The sequence below is a fragment of the Orcinus orca genome, chromosome 10 (assembly GCF_937001465.1).
Source record: "Orcinus orca chromosome 10, mOrcOrc1.1, whole genome shotgun sequence".
NCBI classification, from domain to species: domain Eukaryota; kingdom Metazoa; phylum Chordata; class Mammalia; order Artiodactyla; family Delphinidae; genus Orcinus; species Orcinus orca.
The window spans coordinates 85,819,948-85,846,878 of NC_064568.1; the positions used below are offsets into that span (position 1 = coordinate 85,819,948).

At 44.7% G+C, this 26,931-nt stretch overlaps 1 protein-coding gene across 11 annotated transcripts in view; it reads right to left on the reverse strand.

The window, feature by feature from the left end:
* CARMIL1 (capping protein regulator and myosin 1 linker 1) overlaps positions 1–26,931 on the reverse strand; it is a 318,638-nt gene that overhangs the window by 277,499 nt on the left and 14,208 nt on the right. Inside the window, exon 1 of one of the 11 annotated variants that reach the window (XM_049715474.1) lies at positions 12,776–12,794. The exons of the other annotated variants lie outside the window; for them this stretch is intronic. The gene's annotated coding sequence lies outside the window, so the exon portion shown is untranslated. Of the gene's footprint in view, positions 1–12,775; positions 12,795–26,931 lie in introns of those variants that run through there. 11 annotated transcript variants of the gene reach the window in all.

Consider the following 26,931-nt stretch of genomic DNA (forward strand, 5'->3'; position numbering starts at 1 on the left):
CCCCCAACCCCCCAAATCGTGTCTGCTCTTCTCTGATCCTTGATAGAAGGCCTACTCCATGCTTGCTCATTTAGCAAATTTTTTTTGAGGAATAAGTAAAATCATACATCACGGGCACTCACAGCAGTATCCTGTAACCACAGCGCCACTGGTATATTCCTCCTAGAGTCTGTTATCACTTTTCTGCTTATAATCCTCTGATAGCTCCCAGGGGCCTTCAAGAAAAACTCTATACATTCCTCAGTGTGGCACGTGAGTCCTTCCTGACCTGCTTTTCCTCGCTGCGGCTGATGCTTCCAGCTACATTTCTCACCACTCCCTGGATTCTCCTCTTGCAATTCTGTAACCAAATTTGTTTCCCCTCAGATCAAGTCTCCTTGCTCAGCAAACCCACCACTGACCATCTCCTTTTTTTTTTTTTTTTTTCCTGGTACACGGGCCTCTCACTGTTGTGGCCTCTCCCGCTGCGGAGCACAGGCCCCGGATGCGCAGGCTCAGCGGCCATGGCTCACGGGCCCAGCCGCTCCACGGCATGTGGGATCTTCCCGGACCCGGGCACGAACCCGTGTCCCCTGCATCGGCAGGCGGACTCTCAACCACTGCGCCACCAGGGAAGCCCGACCATCTCCTCTTCATCTAATTCTAGTTTTTCCTCAACACTTAGTTTGGTGTAACAAATGTGGACCACGTGCCACTCTCTGGGCTTCCCACCACCATCGCTCTTCCTGGACTCCACGGAAATAGTTCATTTACTTGCTTTCTCCTTGACGACACTGTGATGTCCCTGAGGGTCTGATCCGGGCCGTGTTCTTTTCCCATCCCAGTACCTAGCACAGAGCCTGACACAAGCAGGGTTCAAAAGAGAGTAACAATAGCCAACAGCAGAAGCAACCCAAATGTCTGCGAACGGATGAATGGACAAAGAAAATGGGGTATATTCATACAGTGGAATATTATTCAGCCTCAAGAAAGAAGGAAATCCTGTCATATGCGACGATGAACTTTATGCTAAATGAAATAACCCAGGCTCCAAAAGACAAATACTTACTGATTCCATTTATATGTGATATCTTAAGTAGTCAAACTCTTAGAAACAGAAAGTAGAATGGTGGCTGCCGGGTACAGAGGGGGCAGAGAAAATGAAAGTTGCTATTCAATGGGTACAAAGGTTCAGTTGTGTTTTGTTTTTTTGTGGTACGCGGGCCTCTCACTGTTGCGGCCTCTCCCGCTGTGGAGCACAGGCTCCAGACGCGCAGGCTCAGCGGCCATGACTCACGGGCCCAGCCGCTCCATGGCACGTGGGATCTTCCCGGACCGGGGCACGAACCCGCGTCCCCTGCATCGGCAGGCGGACTCTCAACCACTGCGCCACCAGGGAAGCCCAAAGGTTCAGTTTTGCAGGATGAGAAAGGCTCCAAAGCAAACCAAGAGGAGACCATCCAGCAAGCCGAGGGCCGACAAGGCCCTGTGTGGCCCGGCCCCTGGTTACCCCTCCACCAGCCCCAGCAGCCTTTTTGGGGTTCACACGTGTGCTTCCTTGATCAGGCCAAGCATACTTCCACCCCAGGGCCTCCATTCACACTGTGCCCCAGCTGGAATGCTTCCCCCCATCACTGCAGAGTTCTCTACTGAATGTCCTCAAGTTCCTGACAACCACCATCCCTAAAACAGCACCCCTCACCCCACTGGGTCCCCTCTCCTCCCTGCTCTTATTACTACCAGAGATTTTGCCATGTGTTTATCTATCTGGCACTGTCCATCTCTCCACCAGAATACAGGACTCTGAGACTTGTTTTGCTTGCTGCTGTATTCCCAACACCTAGAAAGTCCCTGGCTTACGGTAAACACTCAAATGTTTGTTAAATAAAGAGCAAGATACATTCAGCCCTACATGAGAAACCGTGACACTTAACACTCTTAGGACTGCCGTGCCACGCTTAAGCATCCTGCAAAAATCAGCAGCAACTTCCCAACACCAGAAACTTACTTCTCATTTTCTTCTGACCAGTGTGTTTACCACGAGAGCTTTGCCCTGAGAGTCCCTCTATCAACAGATGTGTTTTGAGCCTCCCCCCAAAAATAAAATGTATTGAATCGTGAGGTATGACGCTCTTCAACATAATTACTACCTTGCATTAGGGATGCTATACTGCTGTCAGAGCATCCCCAGCTCTATAAGTGGAAACAGGAGGGTCTCCCTTCAGGGGTAACCCAAGTCTCCTCCACACTCCCCAGCCTGGGGTCTGCTACCCTCTGTAGCAGCCGCAGACAGGAGAAGGCGTTCCTACAGGCCAGCGCCCTTGTGGGGCATTAAGTGAGGTGAACTTCCACAACTCATGACTAGCTAGATGATTATCTAAGCCATGGGCTCCCAAACTGCTGACTTGGGATGGCAGCCAGATACTCGTCTTTTTTTCTCTTTTGTCTGTGCCTCTTTTTTTTCTGCCATGATGATTAATTCCTACAACTATCACTACTCTTCCAGCTTTCTATTCTGAGCTAGAAAACCAAAGTTCCCTGAGTCCTGAGCCATGTTTTACCCTCTTGTAACCTGATCACTTATATGTGAAAACGATAGCCGAGAGGGGGAAAAAATGAAACAAGCAAATGAGCAAACTGCGCTTTGCACGGGGGGATGCGAAGATGAATGCAACAGTCCCAGTCCCCACAGGTGTATAATCTAGTGACTATCCATAAAAGGAGCTGTCAGGAAAACTGGAAAAAATAACCAGGAACTACTTATGGTTTTCAAAACTCTTTGCAACCATCCACAAATTCCTTAAGGTCAGCTTCAACTAAGACAACCAACCAACCTTCAGGAATACTTTTTTTTTTTTTTTTTTTGCGGTACGCGGGCCTCTCACTGCTGTGGCCTCTTTCGTTGCGGAGCACAGGCTCCGGACGCGCAGGCTCAGCGGCCATGGCTCACGGGCCCAGCCGCTCCGCGGCATGTGGGATCTTCCCAGACCGGGGCACGAACCCATGTCCCCAGCATCGGCAGGTGGACTCTCAACCACTGCGCCACCAGGGAAGCCCAGGAATACTTTTTAGTTCACTTTCTTTTACCCATTCCTTCCCTCTGTCACTGTGAATATTTTTTTCTACGAATACTTTTCCAAATGTTGATCCAGCACAAGATAGACATCCCTTTTGATTCTATCCACCTAATAGATTTTTACTTCTCTGTTTCTATCTGTTGGAACTCAAGAGCTACCTAGCCAGCAGTCTACAGTGAGAGAAACTTTCCAAACAAAGTTGGAATTAATTACTTGTAACATTTTCAAAACACCAAAGGGAGAGGGGAAAAGAGTGCTACTGCAGGAAAAAAATTAATCCCACCATCACTACTCTAGCTCTCCCCCGCCGAGTCTCCTCCCTCAGTACATGCAGACCATAAATCATCACGTTGTCTTTGAAGCTGACTGGAGCAACCCAGCCAAAGAGATGGGGCCTTGGACTAGATGGAATGGTGATCTGTTCAGAGATAAGATCCCAGCTTTGCATTTGGCAGAGAGACTCCTGTGAGAATTATCTGAATATTGATAAGGAGGGGCAGAGAGACGTAAAAACCGGGCTTCCGTGATAGCAGTAAGTTATCAGAGCTTAACAGAAAGCCTGCTCCTCAGAGGCTTCAGCCTAAGACTGTCACCCAGGTAACGCCATCCAAATCCAGTTGGATCAAAGAACGTCCCACTACAGTATGGAGGTAGCATTTTTTCAAATCATTATAATGCAGAGACTGTGGTAGTAAAGGGAAGTTTACAAGATCATGGAAAATAGAAGATTCTGATGGCCAAGCAACTCAAAGGGAGCGCCTAAGGGGACAGAGGAAAACGTTATATAAGGTCGAATGCAGCTTCACTGTACTTCTGGCATTTTCCTGTGTAGCTTTAGGGAGAATAAGACAACTTTCTGTCTTTTCTCTACTGATAACTTACATGGAAAGGTTCCCACAACTAGAAGTGATGGGGACACTCATTCCTCAAGTGTTTCCCAAGGTCCACGGGCCACACGGTGTGCTGAATGCTGGCAATACAACGGCTCCCACCTTTGGGGCATCCACAGTCGAGGGGGTCAACCCAACTCACCAGGGAACCCTCTTCCCATGTGAGATTAGGCAGCAGTGCTACTAACCAATGCCAACACAATGCCTTTGTGTTGAAAAACAGTGGACCTTGAACAACGTGAGCATTAGGGGCAGTGGAAAACCTGCATACAACGTGTTGCCAGCGTCCCCGTACACAGGAGCAGCTCCTCCACACCCTTGGGTTCAACAACCCTGGATGCGTGGTACTGCAGTATTTACAGTATTTATATCCTCATATGAGTGGATCCGCGCAGCTCAAACCTGTGTCATTCAAGGGTCAACTGTAGTTATTTTCTTTTTTTTTTTTTTATAAATTTATTTATTTATTTTTAGCTGCGTTAGGTCTTCGTTGCTGCACCCAGGCTTTCTCTAGTTGCAGCGAGCAAGGGCTACTCTTCGTTGCCGTGCACGGATTTCTCATTGCGGTGGCTTCTCTTGTTGCCAAGCATGGGCTCTAGGCACGCAGGCTTCAGTAGTTGTGGCTCACGAGTTCTAGAGCACAAGCTCAGCAGTTGTGGCTCACGGGCTTAGCTGCTCCATGGCATGTGGGATCTTCCTGGACCAGGGCTTGAACTCGTGTCCCCTACATTAGCAGGCGGATTCTTAACCACTATGCCACCAGGGAAGCCCTGTAGTTATTTTCTTAGAGAAGAAATGTTCATCAATACAGCTCTGACCTGAGGTTGGCATTGACAGTAAACACAGATGACAGCTCGGGGAAAGCCCCAGTGCTCCCGCAGCTTCCCCATGCCCATAGAAGCCATTAGACACATTTCTCATGGGTTGTATCTAATAACTTCACTGGCCAAACTTGAAAACGATTTTTCATCTGCCTCCTGCATTCTTCCTCATAAGTGTCCTAGCTGCTCTGGGACACATTCTGACACTTACAGAAATTATCTATAGGGCTTCCCGGGTGGCGCAGTGGTTGAGAGTCCGCCTGCCGATGCAGGGGACACGGGTTCGTGCCCCGGTCTGGGAAGATCCCACATGCCGCGGAGCGGCTGGGCCCGTGAGCCATGGCCGCTGAGCCTGTGCGTCCGGAGCCTGTGCTCCGCAACGGGAGAGGCCACAACAGTGAGAGGCCCGCGTACCGCAAAAAAAAAAAAAAAGAAATTATCTATAGATTGTAAGTACTTCAACACATAATGATATACCATCCCCGCAGCAGGAGAGAACACTGAAAATTATACGCAGCATTCACTGACGTGCGCACACATTTATGTCACCTAAACTGTGTGTGTGTGTGTTTAATCCAGAGCACTTTAACAATCACCCTATTTACTCCTTTGCATCAAAACATTGATTTCTTTAAAATTAACTGAAAGAAATGGAAGACTCAAAACAGCATCAAATACTTAAATTTATTTTCCCGAGTAATATGTAATGTAACATATTACATGTATGTTGTGTTCTGTTGATTCAATTATCTTCATTTTTGGAAGCCTTCTTTGTTCTTTTATTTGGAAAATCACTTTAACCTTTCCTATTTACATAAAGTGCCCAGGCTGTAACATTCCGGAGGTTTACAGTAACAGTACACGTTTACCATTCATTCAAGTGCCACGTTCCCCTGAATCTTACCGGTCTCACCGAGGCTGAATCACACCCTCCTTACGCTTCTCAAGCATTTGGTGTGGCTGTTAGCAGAGCTCTGCTCTCACCTGCAGAGCTCCTAGACTACCTACCTGTCCCCCCATGAGTCTGGGAACAAATCGAGTACAAAGACTTTTCTTGTCTTACCATAGCGCCTTCTAAGTTCCTGCAACCCCGTAGGTGGGTGACGGCTAAAGGTAGAAAAACAGTAAATGACCACATTTCTATTGACCAGCGACTATATTATATGCAACCAGGTGCTGTAAATCCTCCCTTCGAGGAGTAATTCCAATTCTGGACATTTATAGAAGACAGGCAGAGACCAGGCAACCCGTGTGCGTAAAACGTGGAATGTACACGTTGGGGGTGAAGGAGGCAGATAGGCGTAGCACAGAAAGGTCTAGATGATCTTAATGCTCCTCTCATTCCCGAGAGTCCTAGAAAGAGGCAGGGCACGCCCCTCCCACCTGCGCTCGAGAGAAACTGGGAGGAGCGTTCGGCTGCCTCTCCACGGCTTCCACCAAGAATGCCAGGTCCCATCAGGGAGAAATGCTATCTCAAACATCCGACTAGCCTGCAGGGAGAGATTATTGACTACACAGCTTTGTTTCCTTTTTATTTCTGCACAAGGCCTATTCAAAACGTGCAATTTGTTGGGGGGATAAAATGGGCTGTGATATGTAAAAAGCTTAGAAACAGTAAGCACTCTATGTCTGTTAGCTATTAATATCGTTTTCTATTTAGTTGGGGCAAAGGTGAACCATGACATTTTGCTGACAGTTATCTTCCTGATCCTCTGACTTGTCTGCTGTGTCATTATTCAGCCACACGTGCAAATGAACAGACCTGGGGAATCGCAATCCTAAAAACAAGCAAACGAAAGCGCACCCTCCCCTGTAAGTTTAGGGCAATAGCTTTGCTTATGTAGATGCAGCAAATTCACAAGGTACTGCTTCCTCTAAAGCATCCAGCGGTGCCCACCCCTCCTCTAAAACCTGCCTCTAACCATGGAGAGGGGTCAGCAGGAGGGCCAAGACAAGGGAGAATGTTCCCATTTCACCTAATCAGAGTGCTTTTTCTCTTTAGTAAACCACTTTACAAGCGCAGTAGAAATAACACCATATTCTGATTACCTTTTGGGTCTTTGAAACAAGGTCGCCTGTGTTCATTGACTAGGCCTCAATGATTAATCTTCTTTGACTACTGTCTGAACATAACATGTGCAGGTGCCTTTGCTGATACACATGCAGAGCAAACAGGACTTAACTAACCCACTCTCAGGGAGCCATCATTTTTTTTTTAAGAGGTGAATACACGTAGAGAGTCAGTATTTCCCAAATCTGCGGCAATGTTATTCCACTCAAGAAAACATTTTACCTAATTTATTAGATAAACTAGGAGTTTGGGATTAACATATACACACTACTATACATAAAATAGATAAACAATAAGGACCCACTGTTTAGCACAGGTAACTATACTCAATATCTTGTAATAATCTATAATGGAAAAGAATCTGAAAAAGAATAGATATACATATACATCACTTTGGTGTACCACTGAAACTAACACAACATTGTAAATTAGCTATACTTCAAGTAAAAAAAAAAAAAAGTTTTGCAGAGATTCCTACTCTGAAGGGGGCTAACCCCTCCTTTGAAAATCTAATGAACTATGGGTCCCAGAAAAATCAATACAGATTAAGTTAGCATGTATATTCTAGCAGGTTAATGGGTCCAGGATTAGGAGAGTTAGTCTGAAAAACAAAGGCTAAACTCTGTGTGTGTATCCCCTCTCCTGAAAGGACCATCAGCCTCCCTTAATTAGCTGTTATCAGATTTATACACTCCCTGCCTTTTAAGGAAATCTAGCTCCTTGAAATTAGCAGAACTTTCAATGTCACAGTTTCAAAGTATGCATGCTACTAAACAAAACCTTACCCAAATTATTACACTAATTTTTTAAAGTGTGAATTATAAAAAGTTATTTTATTACTTGCAACATTCAAAGAAATCAGAACAAGTCGGCTGAGTGAAGCCCAGCACAGGCTGCAAAGCAGAGGATTCCTCTGATGAATAAATCAGAATGGTGCACAATTAAGTCTAATTAGTTTACTCAACACGTAAGCTAAGACTTCTGCAGGGCTAGAGCAGGACACTTAAAAAGGAGCCTATGTTCTTAGCTGTTTCAAACACAGCAACTCCTTCCCCTTTGACTTACCTTCCTGTGTCTATATTAAGTGGCCTACCTCGTGAATAAAGAGCTAATAATGGATGTCAACAAGTCCAGCCTCCGATAAATACAATTTTCAAATTCTGCTATTCACTGAGTAAGGCTTTACTAAGTATGAGAGTGTCCAGATCCCACTTCAGGTCAAAAGAAAAAGCATTCTGACCTTCCCTGGTGGCCCCTGTGTCCCTGTTGGGCATATCATGAATGTGGGTGAGCAACCACCTTCAGGATACAGGACTGGGTTTTCTGGGCCATTAAGACCAGGTTGACATCCGGGCACTTCGGGACTTCACCCACTTAAGTGAACTCCCAGGTGCTCTGGGGCAGCAGGAACACCTCTCCCAGGTACAGAACATCCTGGGTGGCAGCCTCATAAATACTGCCTCATGCTTCATCCCCAAGAGGGAACCGTGGGCAAAGGAGTTGTGTTAGACAAAGGGCGTCCCAAAGAATTAGTCTTGCTTAGGAAGTTCAGGCCACCCACCTCCTCGTGCTGGAGGACTTGAGGCATGGGGCAAAAGAAAGAAAAAAGAAAAGGTGAGGTGGCTTCTGCAGTCACTTCTCACTTCCCTCAGTAGGATTTACGAAAAACAGCTCAGAAAGGATTAAAAATTTAAAAAAAGCAAACTCTCCTGGCTCAAAGCTTAGTTGATAAGGTTTCCCAGAGAGGAGAAAAGAACACCAAAATCTGAAGAGGATTTTCTCAAGGCCCATCAAGGCCTGATAATCAAGGTCACACAGATTCTTCCCTTTTCGTTACTCTCTGCACCCGACCAGTAGCCCAGATCAGCTGGTTTTGTCCCCAGAAGGTCTTTCACGTCTCTGCATCCCCTCCTTTCCAATTTCATTGGGTATGCTCCAGTCTGAGACCACCCAGACAGCTGTCAAACCGGTGCCCTGCTGATCCCCTTCCAACCCACTGTGCACACAGCTGCCGGAGCAATCTTCCAGGGCAGACCCCTTTCCTCCTGCCCCAAACCTTCACAGCTCCTCAGTTCAGACAGAACAAAATTAGAGGCTGCGTGGTCTGACGCATACCAGGCCCAGAGTCTTGCACATAGAAGATGCTCAAGCAAGGGGGAGCTAATAACAGAAACAAAATGAATATGCTTCTTTCTTTCTTTCTAAGAAATACTAAGTTAATATGTATTTCCTCACTACTTCCAAAAAGAATGAAATGCCTTAAAATGCAGATCCTAAAAAAAGAAATTTTTAATTAAAACAAGAATTGGAAGACAAGGAGGAAAAGATGGGTGAGATTTAGAAGCTCTGTAAGTAAAGAGGAGCTTCCAGTACAGAGTGAACAAAACTTAGGGGCATCCAGGAAGAAGAATATGCAAAGAATATTATGAGTTGTAGCCCTCATTCTCTAATAAAAGGGAACAAACAGTAAAAAACCTTCCCAACGCAACTTTGAGAGAAACTTGTCCCAAGGACAATCCCCAAAATATGCATTAGAGAGGGAAAAAAATGATCAGTGACAGTTTTTACTTTGTAAATTGTAGAAACAGTCCTCAAGCCTTCCCCCTCCGTTCAACATTCTGATTAAAAACTGAGAGCCTACTGATAAATCCTGCCTCTAGAAAAACCACCCTAGGACCGGAGGACCACACCGCCAGGTACACTACCTTCATGTAGCGATTCAAGAGTTGTGCCATGATGAGGATTTAATAATTAGCCCTTTGGAATATGAACCATCTTTTCCAGAATCATTAAGGCAATTCAAAACTGAGACCCTGCCAGCCCCTGGGGGACAGGCTGCCCACCAAGCTGGAGAACCACAAGGATGGTGTTTCCTGACAAATGCAAACACCCTGAGTTGTGTCAGGGTTCACTCCTAACTCCACACAGGGCTCTGCCTGGCAGCCAGGGCTCCCTGTCAAATTTTTAACCTGGTGTAATCATTTCACTAATTAATTAAGGCTACTTTCAGTTCCATCGTCTTAGTTGTTAGAAGCATTTCTCAGCTTATGTCAAGAAACATTTCCCAATTTAAGGTCGTTCACAAAGCTCATCAGCACCAGCGTCACTACTAATAATGACATTGAAGGCTTTCACCTGTGACCAAGTCTTAACATTTAGCCTTCAAAGAGCAGGGGACGAAGGTAAAGCAGACTCACAGTGTTTCTTAAACATTATGCGCATATAATCACTTAGACTGCAGGCTCCGGTTCTGTAGGTCTGGGAGGGGCTAGGATTCTGCAGTTCTAACAAGCTCCCAGGTGACGCCAAGGACGCTGGTCCATGGACCACAATTTGAGTAGCAAGGGGCTACATAGTGTCTGTTTCTTTTTCTTTTAATTCTATTGTATCTTATTCTGAGTGAGCACAGGGAAAGGAACACTAAGCTTAGAATACTGATGAATCAGATCCCAGCAATCCCCAATTCATGGGAAGGGGTACCTTCAATATGTATGACAAAGGTGTGAAACTAAGAACGCATTTTGTCATAGAATAAGATTTCCTGAGATGGAATCAATTCATATGCCTTGAGGGAAACACATACACACAAAAAGGAGGCTGGAGAGAAAAAAGGAATGAAGTGGTATGTATCATTATAGGGAAGGCTATGGAAGAGCCAGTGACCTCCACCACAGAGGAGGTATGTGGGGAGCCCTTAGGGTGGACAGTGGAGGAAGCAACAGTGTACAAGCTCTGTTTCTGCAAGGGGGATGTTTATAACTGAGCAGTGCCTATCATTCTCAAACAGTGAGCAATGAATAACAAGAAAAGGATCAAAGCACAGGCTAGAATTGGGGTGTAGGAGAAAACCTCACCACATCACAAGATTCCTAGGATTAGACAGGGTAGACTAGGAAATTTTCCTTCAGGCAGGGGAAATGAGCGCTGTCCTTATAATCTGAGACATACGGCCTCATCCACATTCCTCCCTCCTTCTGCAAACCGGGGTGCCCAGCTAAAGTTTCTGGCTTCGGTTTCCTCATCTGTACAATGGAGAAAATAAGAGGACCCACCTCATGCATTTACTGAGAGGTTTCAACTGGTTACTGCATATAGTAAGGGCATATAGGAAGCCTTTAATAAATGGGAGCCTCTATTCTTTTTCTTTTTCTCCATTCAACAGAGCAGTGGCACACACTATGTCTGAAGTACCACCCCCTCTATAACATTCTATGATTCAATGATACTTTTCGGTCCCCTCTAAGACTTTGCTGCTATTTTTCCGACACTAAAGCAACTCAGTTCATAAGCAAAACCCTAAATATGTAGGCAAATCTAACCATCAGAAAGTTAAAAGTTATTTTGGGGAGTTTATACACACTACATCCATCTGTATCATAGCCAGTTCTTGTAATAAAGCCAAGTATACGCTCAACTGTTGATAAATATCTGTAAGATGAAAAAGATTCCATTTCGGAAACAGTTGGATATATCAGGAAATAGCATGGATATACAGAGATATTGACAGAGAGGAGTAGCAAAAATTAGTTTGACTATAATTACAAATATATACACACATTAAAGCAAAATAAGCTGGCTTTAAAATTGGGCAGAAAAAAGACCTGCCAAACAGCTTAGACTTCCTCTAGGATTCTTTTTTTTTTAATTGAAGTATAGTTAATTTACAATGTTGTGTTAGTTTCAGGCATATAGCAAAGTGATTCAGTTACACATATATTCCTTTGCAGATTCTTTTTTTAATTGAAGTAGAGTTGATCTACAAGGCTGTGTTAGTTTCAGGTGTATAGCAAAGTGATTCATATATTTTTTTCAGATTCTCTTCCATTATAGGTTATTACAAGATATTGAATATAGTTCCCTGTGCTGTATACAGTAAGGCCTTCTTTATTTTATATGTAGTAGTGTGTATCGGTTCCTCTAGGGTTCTTTATTCATTTTACCTAGAATATTTTTCCCAACGTTCAAGTGTCTGAACCACTATAATCAGAAAAAGATCAACTGAAAAGAAAACAGAATAATTGAACGCATAATTTAAAAATCTCATTGGATGCAATAGTTTTCATTTTCTTTTCCCCTCCAAGTTTTGCTGGGGCTTACTTTAGCAAAATTCGTTCCATGTTTTACATCCTTTGGTTTCTCACACCCATTCCGAGGAATGAAAGAAATCATTGAAAGACAAGAAATCAGAGAAGGAACTGGCCAACCCGCAGATAAGTGAGCCCTAAAACACATTTATTTGAAAGTTCAAGGCACCTATCTTTTTAAAAATATACTACCTCTGGTTTCTCCCAAATAACCTTTAAAAAAAAAAAAAAAAAACTGCTTTCCCTGGGTAAAGATCTAAAGACCTTAGAAATGCCAGCACTACTGGTACACACAAGCAGATCTTTGTCCTCAACTCTCGGCTGGACTGCTAACTAGTTTCCTGGTCCAGAAGCCCATCCCCTCATCCCCAAGCTGCACCGCTCACCCTACAAGCCCTTCCGATCCTAAACGTCATCCATCCAGATGGGTCTCGGCCAAGCGTCCTCAGCCCCACATCTTTCTGTCCACCAACTCTGCAGCCTTAGAGACCCAACAGCACACTGGCACTAACAGTATAAAATGATTAGGGAAAGAGAAGCCCCAGGGAAACAAGCCACTCCATGCGAGCCTGGGCTGCGGGCAAGCCGGGCAGGGGGGCCAGCAATTCCTGTCCCCAGAGGAAGGCCATCCTCCAGGGCGGGGTGCAGCCTGGCACAGGAAGGATGGGAGGAGAGAAGGACCCCTCTTTCCCTCCGGGCAAATATTCAGGCTACTCCTTTTGTAAATTTAAGGACAGTGTGTTTCCTCTTCCATTAATCATTCCCACACTTAGGAAGATAACTACATTCACTAAGCGAAAAAGAAAAATTATTTTCCAAATAAAAATGCAGGAGGCAAGGCCAGTATACACACAGTTTTTGCAGAGTTCTCGCAGGCTGAATTTGGGAGGAGGGTTTCTCTGAGTTCCTCACACACTGTGGTCCACCGAAGGAAACAAGCACAATTAAATGAAAACCTTCATAAAAGCCCTTGGCAACTCAGAACTGGAAACAAGGGTTTCTTCTCCCCACTTATTCCCCTCTGCTGGCTTTTTTTTTTTTTTTTTTTTTTTTTAACTGAGTTACGCGAAGGAAATTTCAGGCACTGGCACGAACAGAGTTGGGACACTGCAGAAATCTGCCAGCTGTTTCCTTAAATAATGCAAATCTCCTTACCACCTGGCAACACTTCAAACAACTGTCTTTGGTAATTTCTTAGGGAAAAGAAGACAAAAGTCATTTGAAAAGGGTGATGGGAATTCCAAAAGCTATCCCAACAATAGGACTGAATGACCCCCCCAAAAAATAAACTCTAAAAAGCAAGTTTCCACATCAGAACATTAATTTCCCACCAAGTATGTATCCTCAATTAAAAAGGCTTATCACACATTTGAGGGAGAAAAAGATGTTAGGAATTAAAATGCCACATGTATTATGGTTGTGGTCCTCAATTTATGTTCTTATATTCATGAAGGTTTGTCTTTTTTTTTTTTTTTTTGCCTCTCACTGCTGTGGCCTCTCCCGTTGCGGAGCACAGGCTCCGGACGCGCAGGCTCAGCGGCCATGGCTCACGGGCCCAGCCGCTCCGCGGCATGTGGGATCTTCCCGGACCGGGGCACGAACGCGTGTCCCCTGAATCGGCAGGCGGACTCTCAACCACTGCACCACCAGGGAGGCCCACTAATAACTAGATTTTAAGTTCTACTGGCATGGGATAATTCTGTTGTTGTTGTTGTTACTGTTATCACCTCCCACCAGACACAGCACGTGGCTAGGCACACCGTACATACTATGGATGTTCAAACTAGTCGTATTGACCAAGGGGAAAATAATGCGCCAGTATGATAGGCAGCTAATGCCTTCTGGAAGAAAATCAGTGACTGGGAAACAAGGGTGGATGGGAGGGTAGTGTCTTCAAAATCACCTTGGAGTGACTTTGAAACTACACATCCCCTGCCCCTCTGAGACTATAACACATCCATAGGGGTTTGGCATCTTTCCCCGCTTCCTCCTCCCCAGCCCCATGTGAGAAGCATTGCCCAAGTGTGTCTTTGTTTCTGAGGGATGTGTGTCTTATCTCAGGTGTGTGGGTGGGTGTTGATGGCTAATGATTTACAGCTTCACTCTGTAACCTTGGCATCTCCTTTAGGATAAGAGGAGGAGCTGTCATCCGATGGATGGGGGTGGGGACTGGGGTTTAATAGCTTTTATAGACCTTTACCTAATGCCCTTCTTTTCAGCTCCACATCCTCTAGCCACTGCTGCCAGACCTGGGGCTTCCAAATCCTGGGTCTTTCTGGGTTCTGCGGAGCTAGCTGGCTCACTTCTCATTGGGCTCCCTCTTTGTGACCTTAGAGTCCAGCTGCCTCTGCTCTACCAAGTCAGTGACCCACTCCTTCCAAAACTCTGGTGGTGGCTCTTATCTGCTGTGGTCTCTCGTCCTATTCTCCCATCTTTGTGGGGCCTACGTCTTTTTTATTCCTTTGCTTTCTCCTTTTAGAGGTGTTTTGGAAGGACTAGAGATATTCATGTGTTCAGTCCACCATGCTTTACCAGGAGTCCCTGGGATTGCTGCTTTACTTGTACGCCTCTCCTGCCAGATTCTGAAGTCCAAAAGAACAGGGCTTTTCCAAACCTTACTTATGCTATGCCCCCAGAAGCTAGCACAGTCCAGACACATGGTAGATATTTTAGTATTTGTTGAATAAATGAATAATTCTAAAAGCATAAAGATCACAGACCTCTAAGCTTTCAAAGCATCTTCAGATTTCTAGGTTATGCTCTTTTCTACCTTTGTGTCTCTCCATCTTCAAGTAGGACCATGTTTAAAACTCCAGATTAATAACCTAATCCCCTTTTCCAAAAGCCCCAGGATTTCACACTTCTGACTATAACCCAGAGTGCCGAATCCATTTTACACTACAGTTCACTACACATTCACGTGTAGCTGACAAAAATTTTACACAATACTCATGCTTCCCACATGGGACGCTCTCTGATCTCTGATATCAACTATTCTATTTATTACAATAGTTCAGCTCTTAAAAGCACTAGCCATGACTCACTAAAGTGATTTCACAACCTACTAATGGGTCATGACCTACAGTTTGAAAACCATTTTTAATCATACTTTCAAGTCTCAGCTTAGACATCGTGTCCTCAGGGGAAGCTTTCTCTGCCTCCCACAGTTAGGGCTACATGTCGCTCCCTTATGTTCCCATAATATCTGACCCCTCTACTGTTATGTAACAGATCTGTGGGATGGGAAGGAGATTTAGGATATCTAAGAGAAGTGAACACATATGTTCATGCAAAATCTTGTACACACAAGTTCAGAGGAGCATATACTCACAATGGCCAAAAAGTAGAAACAACCCAAATGTCCGCCATGGATGAATGGATAAACAAAATGTGGTATATATATAATCCATACAGTGGAATAGTATTCATCCATAAAAAGGAACGAAGTGCTGACGCAAGCTACAGCAGGAATGAACCCTGAAAACATGATGCTAAATGAAATAAACCACACGTGAAACGTCACGTATATTCTTTTATATGAAACATCGAGAATAGGCTAATCTATAGAGACAGAAAGTAGATCGTGGTTGCCAGGGGCTGAGGGGGATGGGAGGACTCAGACGAGAGCTAAAAGGGACGGGGTTTCTTTTGCAGGAAATATAAAGACTCTAAAACTGATCGTGGTGATGGATGCCAACTCTGTGAATATGCTAATAACCACTGAGTTACATACTTCAAATGAGGGTATGGCACGGTATGTGGATATTTTTAATAAAGCAGCTTAAAAATAAGAGAGGGAATTAGGGGGAGACCTGGGAAGCGGCCTAGATTGCAGAAGGCAGGGGAGAATCTGCCTCCTTACACTTAATCCCCGGCTTCTGGCACAAAGCCAGATGTGTGGCAGAGGTTCCGTGAGTATTTGGTGAGTTAATAATTGACTCCAAGACGAGGACTGGATGGGCTTCCTCCTCAGGCAGACACTCCTACCACTCGGGTCAGCCTGAGGTTAACCACTCGAAGAAGGAAATGGGCTTTGTTTTTATTAAACAACCTACCACCTTCATTTATAAATTAATCCAGATTCCAATAACCTCGATGATTACAAACTCAAGGGTTTTTTTTTTTTTAAAGAGAGAACAACATTATTTTTTACTGTTCTACTGTTCCGAAAAGAAAAAGTCATCAAGCTAGTACAACAGTCTGCCCTCTAGCACCTCACCTGAAATCGCGCTAATAACAGCTTTCTCAGCCACAGTGAGAAAGGATTGCTGAAAACGGCGCTGCTCAAAGTTAGGTCATGCCTCTGCAGTGGACCACGACCTCAAACTGCCAATGTTAAGCTTAATTCCTGTAAAATTACAGTTGGGCTCAGCTACGGATGGCAGTTAACCACCAAGAGACCAGAAATAAAGGCTCAGTGGAACTAAAATCACAAAAGCAGTGATTTTGTGCTACTGCTACTTTTGATAATAAAAATACAATTTTTACATCCGTGTTAAATATGGAGCTTAATCCACACATTCATTTAGCCTGAGCATAACTGGATAGCTACTTCACTGAAGGTCTTATCAGTGTCTGGATGCCCAGCCACTTGCCATTAACAACACAAGCTTGCTATAAATAGATGGATAACATTCTGACCCAAGAGGTGAAAATTCTAGTTGTCTATTAAAAATAAAACCAACAGCCACAAAAAACCGTCTTTCACCCATCCCCCATCTCTTAAAAAAGCCTTTAAACTTCAAATTTAGATGCCTACAGAGTGGCCAAAGGAAAGGCAGTCTAAACAAAATAAGAACTAACACGACCTACAACTATCCTCAATGATATTCTCTTCCCGTACTATTTCAGTTCCCGATGGAAGCTGTTCCCCAATATGTATTGTTCCCCGATATTTTTCCGTTTTACCATCTTCTTTTTTAGCATTTATTTTTAACAGCAGGAATATTTCCCATTCCGCAACCAAGAGAACTTAAATAATATCGGATCTTAGCTCTGGCAAAACAAAACTCAGAAAGAACTCCAATGTGTTTCTTTCAAACTGATCTCTTTTTTTTAAACGATATTTTAGAGTATGTTGCACATCTAACTAATGTAGCAACAAACAACTATTGATGTATGAAGTGCAAAAAAGGTGGCCATCGGGCTTCCCTGGTGGCACAGTGGTTGAGAGTCTGCCTGCCGATGCAGGGGACACGGGTTCGTGCCGTGGTCCGGGAGGATCCCACATGCCGCGGAGCTGCTGGGCCCGTGAGCCACGGCCGCTGAGTCTGCGCGTCCGAAGCCTGTGCTCCGCAACGGGAAGGGCCACAACAGTGAGAGGCCAGCGTACCGCAAAAAAAAAAAAAAGGTGGCCATCAATGGAAAAATGCAGATCAGGTCAAGGAACTTCTAATGAAGTAGAAAACACAGACAGGTACCCAAACAAATGAAATTCAAGCAAGACAAAATATAAGTACATAAAGTGCTAATATACTCTCTTCAGTTTTCTAATTTAAAGTTCCAAACAGTTGATAAATATCTGAGAACACTTTTTACAAACACAGGTACTACTGCCCACTTTTAAAATCACCAGGATGGGCTTCCCTGATGGCACAGTGGTTGGGAGTCCACCTGCTAATGCAGTGACATGAGTTCAAGCCCTGGTCCAGGAAGATCCCACAAGCCGCAAAAGCAACTAAGCCCATGCGCCACAACTACTGAGGCTGCGCTCTAGAGCCCACGAGCCACAACTACTGAGCCCGCGTGCCTAGAGCCCGTGCTCCACAACAAGAGAAGCCACCGCAGTGAGAAGCCCGCGCACAGCAAGAGGCGTAGCCCCCGCTCGCCACAACTAGAGAAAGTCTGCACACAGCAACGAAGACCCAACGGAGCCAAAAACATAAACAAACAAACAAACCAATAAATAAAATCACCAGGGCACTATAGAAAACAGTTTGGTGGCTCCTCAAAGAGTCAAACACAGAATTCTCATATGATCCAATAATTTCACTCCTAGGCATATACCCAGAAGAACCAAAAGCAGGGAGCAGTACATCGATATTCACAGCATTACTCACAAGAGCCAAAAGGCGGAAACAACCCAAGTGTCCAGTGACAGATGAATGTATAAATAAAATGTGGAACATCCATACAATGGAGTATCATTCAGCCATGAAAAGGAATGGTGTTCCAGCACATGCTACAACGTGCACGAGCCTTGAAAACATTACGCTCCGTGAAATAAGCCAACCACCAAAGGGAAAATACTGTATGATTCTACTTACATGAGGTAACTAAACAGGCAAATTCACAGAGACAGGAAGTAAAATGGTGGTTTCTGGGGGCAGAGAGAACAAAGAAATGAGGCGTTACTGTCTACTGGATACAGAGTTTCTGTTTGGGATGATGAAGAAGTTCAGAAAATGGATGGTGGTGATGCTTGGATTGCGAATATACTTCATGCCACTGAACTCTACTCTTAAAATGGTTAAAATCGTAAGTTTTATGTGATCTATATTTAACCATCGTTTTTTTTAAGTTAAAATAAATTTTTTAATGGCTGGGGCATAAAGCGGCTCAATGAACATGTCATCAATGGTAGAAACAGACAGGGGCCTCTCCTTCCCCTCCTAGAGGCCAGTAACTTACAGGAGGCTACACATTCACAGAAGAGGACAATTATCTCCAAGTTCCCACGAGAGAAACGTTGTATTGCTTTATTTTTTGTGCTCCCACGATGGCCAGGGCTACCCATAAAGGAAACTTTAGAATAAAAAATTATCAACAGCCCCCACTGCATGCAACTCACTAGATAAAATTTCAGAGCCCAAAGTTGAGACTGCGAGCAATGCTGAAAGAGCAGGTTGCATTAGGGAAGCCAGAGTGGGAAGCAACTCCCTAGTCAACTTGCCACTTGTTTTAACTACTTAGCAAAATGAATGTCAGTAGATGTACAATAATAATACTTTGAGGAAAGCTCCACAGTTTACCTTGGGGGCGGGAGGTGCGGAACTAGTAAGTTATCTTACCTTTTGAAAAGCAAAGAAAGAAGGAATCTCAAAGGGAAGAACTCTTCATGCATTATTAACTGAATGAACTGGGCCCTCTTCTAAAATACTAAAAGCTCTACTTCCCACTTACTCTCACAGTATTCCTAGAAGGAAGCTTTTCCATCCCCACACTATTAACTAAAACAGCAGACTAAGGACTTTTTTTTTTTTTTGCTGTGCCCCGGCATGCGGGATCCTAGTTCCCCAACCAGGGATCGAACCCGCACCCCCTGCATTGGAAGCTTGGAGTCTTAACCACTGGACCACCAGGGAAGTCTCCTAAGTATGTTTTCAAAAGCCTTAGCACTAACCCTCAGGTCTTCCAATTCCCAAGTACCCCCAAGGAGAATGGCTCTGTAAGTGCCCCTACATCTTTCCGCAACTAGACAGACACACAATGCCTGTTGTTCTCTGCCACCGGGACAGCAGGGGGAGAATTCTGCTCAGAGTAAGATTCAGAAGTGCCAAAATCCAACCCTGATAAACATGTGCGACAAAGCTTCTCACATCTCTACGGGAACTCAAAGCAGCAAACACGCTGCTGTAGGCCAAAGAGCCAGACTTCCCAATGGGATTTTAACCTCATCAAAGTGATAAAGTGTATTCAATCCTAAAACACAAAGCCAGTCCACACCAGCAGTGAGACTCAAGAGTTCCCAGCAACTGCTCTGTCCTAGCCTCACTAATAGAAGTTTTCAGTTTTTAACAGTATACTTGCAATAGTTAATAAGCCCTAACTAACAAAAATTATTTGACACATGAGGAGTGAAAGCTCTGAATCCTGGAATCTTAGATCAAAGGATGCATTTTCCTACTTGAACGTCCTTTAGGACATCCCAGTTATGAGGTCAAGCAATCCACACTTGAACTTGTCCAGTTCCAGGGAACTCAAGCTTCCCCCCTCCACACAAATCAGCAAATTCTATTACAGGACGGCTCTGGCTGTTGGGGAGATTTTGAGTTTCAAGACAATCCTCAGGCCCTGGTAGTTTTTATCCATTGCTCCCCGTTGGGGACTATAGACAATAAATCCACACCCTCTCCTCTGTGGCGGCCCCTCCCATATGTGAGGGCCGCTCAGCACTGCGAGAAGGCAACTCGTAACATAAACTGCACACAATCTGTGAGATGAGTATAGGTAAGGAAACTTTCCCCGCCCCATTTCTCAAAATTTGTTTTAAAGCAGAGTATTCTGAAATTACCCTAAACATTTATAATAAGCAGACTGACATCCAACCCAACTTCTCTTCCTCAGATCAGACCCAATGGAAGAGATTCCTGAAAAAAAGGTTTCTTCTTTGACTTTAACTCAATCAATTCCCAAGGCACTGCCTTCTTCCTTCCAGAGTTCCTTTACTCACAGATGGCATGAAGTAATTATTTGATAAATGAAACATTTCAATAATCTTCCTAAAAATAGGATGGACGAGTGTGTCTTCTTGACATATTTTTCCCCCATCGGCTAATTTGTACAGCATCAGAAGCAGATCACGACAACAGTCCAAAGGGATGTGCGAATTCTAATACAGAGGTCCTTTGTGTAAAAGACAAAACACTGAAATAAGTAAGTTGTCAGCCTTTCTCTGAGTTCCTTGGAACCCTGCTGCCCTATGAGATGTTAATCGGTGCTTTATGACATGTACAATGTATATTAGTAAGAACGCTAAAGGTTCTGAGAATAGAGAAAGGAGAAACCTGTTTAGGTTTGGGAAACACAGGGTCGAAGTCCTTGGGCAGCAGCACTTTGCTGCCAGCACATCTTATTCATATCTTGGGAGCAGGATCTCTTCTCCACTTTAGGAAACACAGGCTTGGAGCTACACAAGGTTTATATGTTAAAATGGGTTGCTAGTGGAACCAATAGGAAATGAGATGCTTTCTTGGCTTTTCCAACAACTGTAGGTGAACTTACAGATGTCAGTTCTACGTGTTTAAAAATAATAAAATCACACATTATAATTTTATCACACAAAAGCAATGAAGTGTCATCTCTGAAAGCCTAAGAAAAGAAATCCTTTCATTGAATCGGCATAACTCTCATGATGGAAAGAAAGACTATCTTTCCAGGCAAAGGAGGACCCAGTAACCAGCAAAAAGTTGAAAGTACATCCAATTTCTCTCCCATGTAATTGATGAAACCAAGCCTTCACAAACAGGAAATAAATCACTCTCTCTGACATGATATGCAGGAAGGGAAACGAGAAGTGACTCATTTGCACAAAGGTTCACATTCCTGAGACAGTGGCACAAACACTGCACAGTACCGCAACAGGGAGACGTGACCACCTTTCTTTTGAAGCATTCCATAATCTCCTGGGTTAGGAACTGGCCGTAATGGGAAGCTGAGCTCAAGTGAACTAGTCAGGGAGCACTTCATGGCTTTGTGGACTGCACTCATCATTCTGACCAAAGTAGAGTCCAGTCCAAGGGTCTGCAGCTGGACATTCTCCCCCACTTACTGCTTCACTGTTATTGGTCCCTGCATCCCGCACAGGGCTAAATTAAAGATGCACTACGTCAGATAAGGCTGCTGAGTAAAGAGACTTAACCAGGTTCCTGAGAAAACCAGTTTGGGCTTGAAATTTGTACTCCAGGCCTGGGTCCTTTACTAGCCAACTATTCTGTGTCTACCATGAAAAGTTCACCACTAGGGGTAGAGGGCTTGGTACACAAGTACAATAAGGAAATAGCCCTAGGCTCTGGAGTAGTTGACAGTCTCCTCAAGGATACTAATTTGAGAATAGGAGAATTCTGATTATGTTGTTGGTCGGGCCCCAAATCTTTTAAGCAGGACTTGAAAATAACCACTGGCCCACATTCCCAGACTCTATTACCCTAGTGGAACTCAGCCAACTTTCCAATGTAAGATATTCTGTATCTCCACTCACTCCTCTCCAGAGGGATTTGTGTGAAGGAATCCAATAGATTTGCTACATGAAGGTACTCATATTCTTTCCCAGGTTTTAATGGAAAAGAGAGGGAGGGAGGGATGACTGCACGGATGAGGGAAGTACTAATGAACTATATAGGGCTGATGTCAATAGTTCATACCGGAAAGAAATTTCTGTAGGCCCACTGAATTTTTAGAAAACAATACACAAGGTTAATTTCAACATTCTACTGCCGGTGTTCCCACTGGTGTTTTGTTTGTTTGTTTTAAGGGTCTAACTCTTAGCACATCCCTCAAAAGAGATGGTACTGAGATGCCTTCACAGGAAATACTAGGAGAAAATGTTATTGGAGTCAAAGCAATAGATCTTTAGAATGACTACGGTGAGCTGGCCTCTTTGGTCTGCTCTAAGGAAGTGAAGCCCGGCTTGAGGTTTCCTGAAATGTGCTCTACGCAGGTTTCTTTGGGGCAAGTCAATACAACATGATGAAACGAACAGCGTCCATTGCCCATTCTTTCCTGTAATGTTAACTTCAGTGGCCTCTGAGAGTGTTTTTAAATAAAGAGGCGGGGCTACCCAGGTGTTTCTGAGGCACAGACAGCCTGAGAGGCTCTGCTTTAAGGAAGCAGCGTGCCATGAAGCCAGTCTGCAGAGACCACCTGGTCTTCCAATCTAAGTATGGATTTGTTGGGCCCATTCAGGTGGCAAGGAATAGACATACACTGAAGCCAACTCGGTGAATGATGGTCTACCATGAGGATACCTAGAGAAGGAAGCAAGACTGGAATCCCTATCGGCCCAGCTGGGCCTCCTAGAAAACTGAAAACTACTCTTCCAAGATACGGTCAATAGTTTGATTCACTCAACTTTTGGAATCATCCTCCAAAAGCAGCCATCCAGGGCTCTGTCCCCCTCTTCCCACTGTTCTTACTACAACTGGCTTGTTAACAGCCTCTTCACGCTCTGTGGCTTCTGCTTGTATCGGGGCTTTTACTGCCTCGTGCCTTCTACTTTCTTCCGCATCGTTCTCCATGTCTCAGACTCCCAAGAGGAAGAATCTCTGTCTCATACAGATCAGCCCTGTGGGGCACAGCTGGGAAGTATAGGCTGTTGGTTGGCCTACAGAGGCTTATCTTGGCGGTCATAACCACCCCTAGTTCAGAGATGCTGAGGAAAGGAAACCCCCAAAAGGAAGTTGTGGATGTCACAGACTCTCAGAGGGGACCAATATGACCAGCAGACACCTGGCATGACCTGCCTAGTAAAAGACACTCCCCTAAGCAGATTTCAAAGTTCTGTATGTGGCGGGTTATGACTATTTCTCAATAAGGCTTATTCTACAGGCATCTAGTTGGCGCTTACTTAAGACTCTAACTCAGTGTTACTCAAATTTCAGTGTGCATCAGAATCACCTGAAGGGCTTGTTAAAACGGATTGCAGGCCCTACTCCCAGAGTCTCTGATTCAGTAGCTCTGGATGTGATGCCTATGAATTTGCATTTCTTTTTTGTTTTTTGGTTTTTTTTTTGCGTTACGCGGGCCTCTCACTGTTGTGGGCTCTCCCGTTGCGGAGCACAGGCTCCGGACGCGCAGACCCAGCGGCCATGGCTCACGGGCCCAGCCGCTCCGCGGCATGTGGGATCTTCCCGGACCGGGGCACGAACCTGTGTCCCCTGCATCGGCAGGCGGACTCTCAACCACTGCGCCACCAGGGAAGCCCTGAATTTGCATTTCTAACAGGTTCCCAGGTGATGCTAAAGTTGCTGTTCTCAGGACCGCACATTGAGAACCACTGGCCAAATCAATGGTTTTAAGACTAGGTATCTTAAAACAAGACAAACTTCTATTTGCTGCCATCTGTTATTTTTGTTACATACAGATATAGGGATCTAAGTACTTCAAAAATAAGTATTTTAAAGTGCCTATGGATTTTTAATTAAATTAACCAAAGCTATATTACAGAACATACATTTTCAGCCTTCGATATAACTTTATAAGCTAAGTATGACAAGGTATGCATTTGTTCTCTGACATTTGGGGACCCGCTGATCTAAACCAGTGGTTCTCAACTGGGGTCAATTCTGCCACCCAGCGAACATCTGACAACGTCTGGAAACATTTGTATTTGTCAGAACCGGGAGAAGGGAGGGCTGCTGCTGGCGTCCAGTGAGTAGAGGCAGGGATGCTAGTAAAACACACAGTAACGCACAGGTAGCCCCTGACACCAAAGAATTATTGGATGCAAAATCAATAGCAGTGCTGTGGCTAAGAAATGCTGCTCTAACACTTATTTAGAAAGTGAGAATCCAGCATGGCCAGGAGTCCTCAATGGTGGAAAAGCAGAGCTACACGAGCCCATGAACGCAAATAAATCCCCTGGCATCAAACAAGAGCCATCATAACCGAAACCCAAGAGGAAGCAATCGGAGTGAGGTACCACGAACAGGTGGCAGGACCCGTGGGAGCCCCACGAGGATGAACAGGGGCCAACTACTGATTTTTGGCTTTTTTGAGATCTGACTTGAAAGTGAAAGCGGAACTCGAGTATATTTCTGAATACATCGGGATCTGCAGGGAAAAGGAGGCATAAATGTACCCACAGAAAATGCACAGTCCTGTCTTCAGAGACATATATCTCAACAATGTACATACCTAAACCCTTTCTTAAAGAAAGATTTTTTCCAAAATCCACGTACCCTCTTTAAGACCAGCAGAGTGAAAAAAAGATCCTAAACCCATTTGTGGAGACAGCCGATACTGGATTCAAGAGCTCTGACCAGAGAAAACATCAAAACAGGTATCTTGCACAGAGCCAGGAAAAGATGCAAAGTAGAAGTGCTTCTCTGGGGACTTACCTGATGGTGCAGTGGTTAAGAGGTTAAGAATCCACCTGCCAATGCAGGGAACACGGGTTCGAGCCCTGGTCTGGAAAGATCCCACATGCCGCAGAGCAACTAAGCCTGTGCGCGCCACAACTACTGAGCCTACGCTCTAGAGCGCAAGCCACAACTACTGAGCCTGTGTGCCGCAACTACTGAAGCCCGTGCGCCTAGAGCCCGTGCTCCGCGACAAGAGAAACCACCGCAACGAGAAGCCCGCATACCGCAATGAAGAGTAGCTCCCCGCTCCCCGCAACTAAGGAAAGCCCGCGCCCAGCAATGAGGACCCAACACAGACAAAAATAAATAAATAAATTTATTTTTAAAGAAAAGAAGTACTTCTTTGGGGCTATTCAGATAATATATATCCAAGTAATCTATGACTATGGACACATAACCAGATTCTCATATCAGAGCATTCAGCACAGTTCACTGCAACACCCCTCACAACAGTAACCATAACTAAGACTTGAGGACTTACTCTATGCCAGACACTATTTAAAATATTTTATATGGAATGTCTCATTTAATTTTCAAAACAAATCTAAAGGTAGGTTCTATTATTATACCCATTCTATGGATGAAAAAAGTGAGGCACCGAGAGGTTACATAACTTGCCCATAGTTAGTAGTTTTAGGATTCTAACCCAGGCAGACTGATCCCATAACACAGAGGAAGCCTCTAAGAGAGTGGGAAGTATAAAATGTCTGCAAAGATATTTAAAAAGAAAAAAAAAAAAAGCCATCCCTGAATTTCAGGCTAACTATACCACAAGCATGACTCTCCAGAATATGAAAGTATGGAGCCCTACTCCGATGGGTAGAGAAACTGTTTATTCCCAGAGAACACAGAGCCTGCCAAAAAGGACCCGAGTGTGAAGGCTTCCTGCACACACAGCATTGCTGACAACACTTGTTCAGTTCCACGGACAACCTGCGCGTATCTGATGTAAAGACAGACGCTTCATTAAGTCTCTGCAGTGAGAACTCTCAAACGGGAGGATGCTTAAGAAACTCTAAGTGACAAAGTGCTAACAGCCTCTCCTTTGCTCCAGTTGCTCTGTTAAGAAGCAACACTGGACAGGAAGGATTGGACCGACTTCTTGCATCCAGGCCTTGTGGAGAAAGAGAAATATTGACAGAGAGACCTACCATATTTCTTGCAGAGACCACTTAGAGGACTGTAAACTGATGGAAGGTTAAGGGCTACTGGAGCTTCAGAAGTTTGTTTTCTAGAGAGAACTGTTGAAACGGAAACCGAACTTCACAGGTAACTCACCAATGATAAATTTTGAGGGGGTAAAAGTTCTGATAAGGAATACGACACCCAGGAGATTGCGATGGAGACAGCCGCACAAGCCGAGTGCCCAATGAACTAAGCCTTTCCCTGCAGGCTGGTTCTGATTTCCATCAGCACAGGCAGTGCCCATGATTCAGTGAACTAAGTTGTACAAAAAGTTTCCCCAGACTGTAACATTTTTGCTACCCCAAGGATGCAGGCGAAAATAGAAACCGGCTCCTGGAGACTTAAAGGAAAAAGGGCTGAAATGTTCCAAGTGCCAAAATGATCTGTCCAAGAACCACAAGTACTTCTCTCCAGGTCTCGGTTTCATTCTCATGCCTAGGAGGGATGATCCAATCTTCTTTTGGTTGCCAGTGACAACCGATTTCAGACAGATGAATTCAGGAAACCGAAAATGCCCACTGGTAACACCTAACCAACCAGCCTGGACTTCACCAGCCATATTTTAGCTCAGATTCACCAGGAGAGTGTTGCTGGGCTCCGCAGGCCTGGAAGTCAGGAATCAAACTGCAGAGAAACTGTCTTAAAAGAGACTTTGCAAGACTTCGGAAATCTCAGTAACTTCCCTACTTCTGGTTCTATTTTTTCCCTTGTCTGTTCCACACTGGGACTGAGAATGTAACTCTGAAAACGGAAGGGGTCCTACGTGCTTGTTTTCTGATAAGCATAAGAGGTTCCCTGAGGAACCTCATCCCACCTGCCAGTCTTGGAAAGAAAGATAACCACAGGCAACAGGGTACCCAAGGGCAGCACTGAAAGGAGAGAAATGCAGGCTGAACACTCGAGGGACTCACCAAGGAAGATGGGGCTGCAGGAGGAGCTGCTCATGGGAGGAGAGCCCAAAGGTCCTCGTGACCTGGACACACCCCCTCAGGGGTGGGGAGACAGGGAAAGGGTGAGGTAGTGG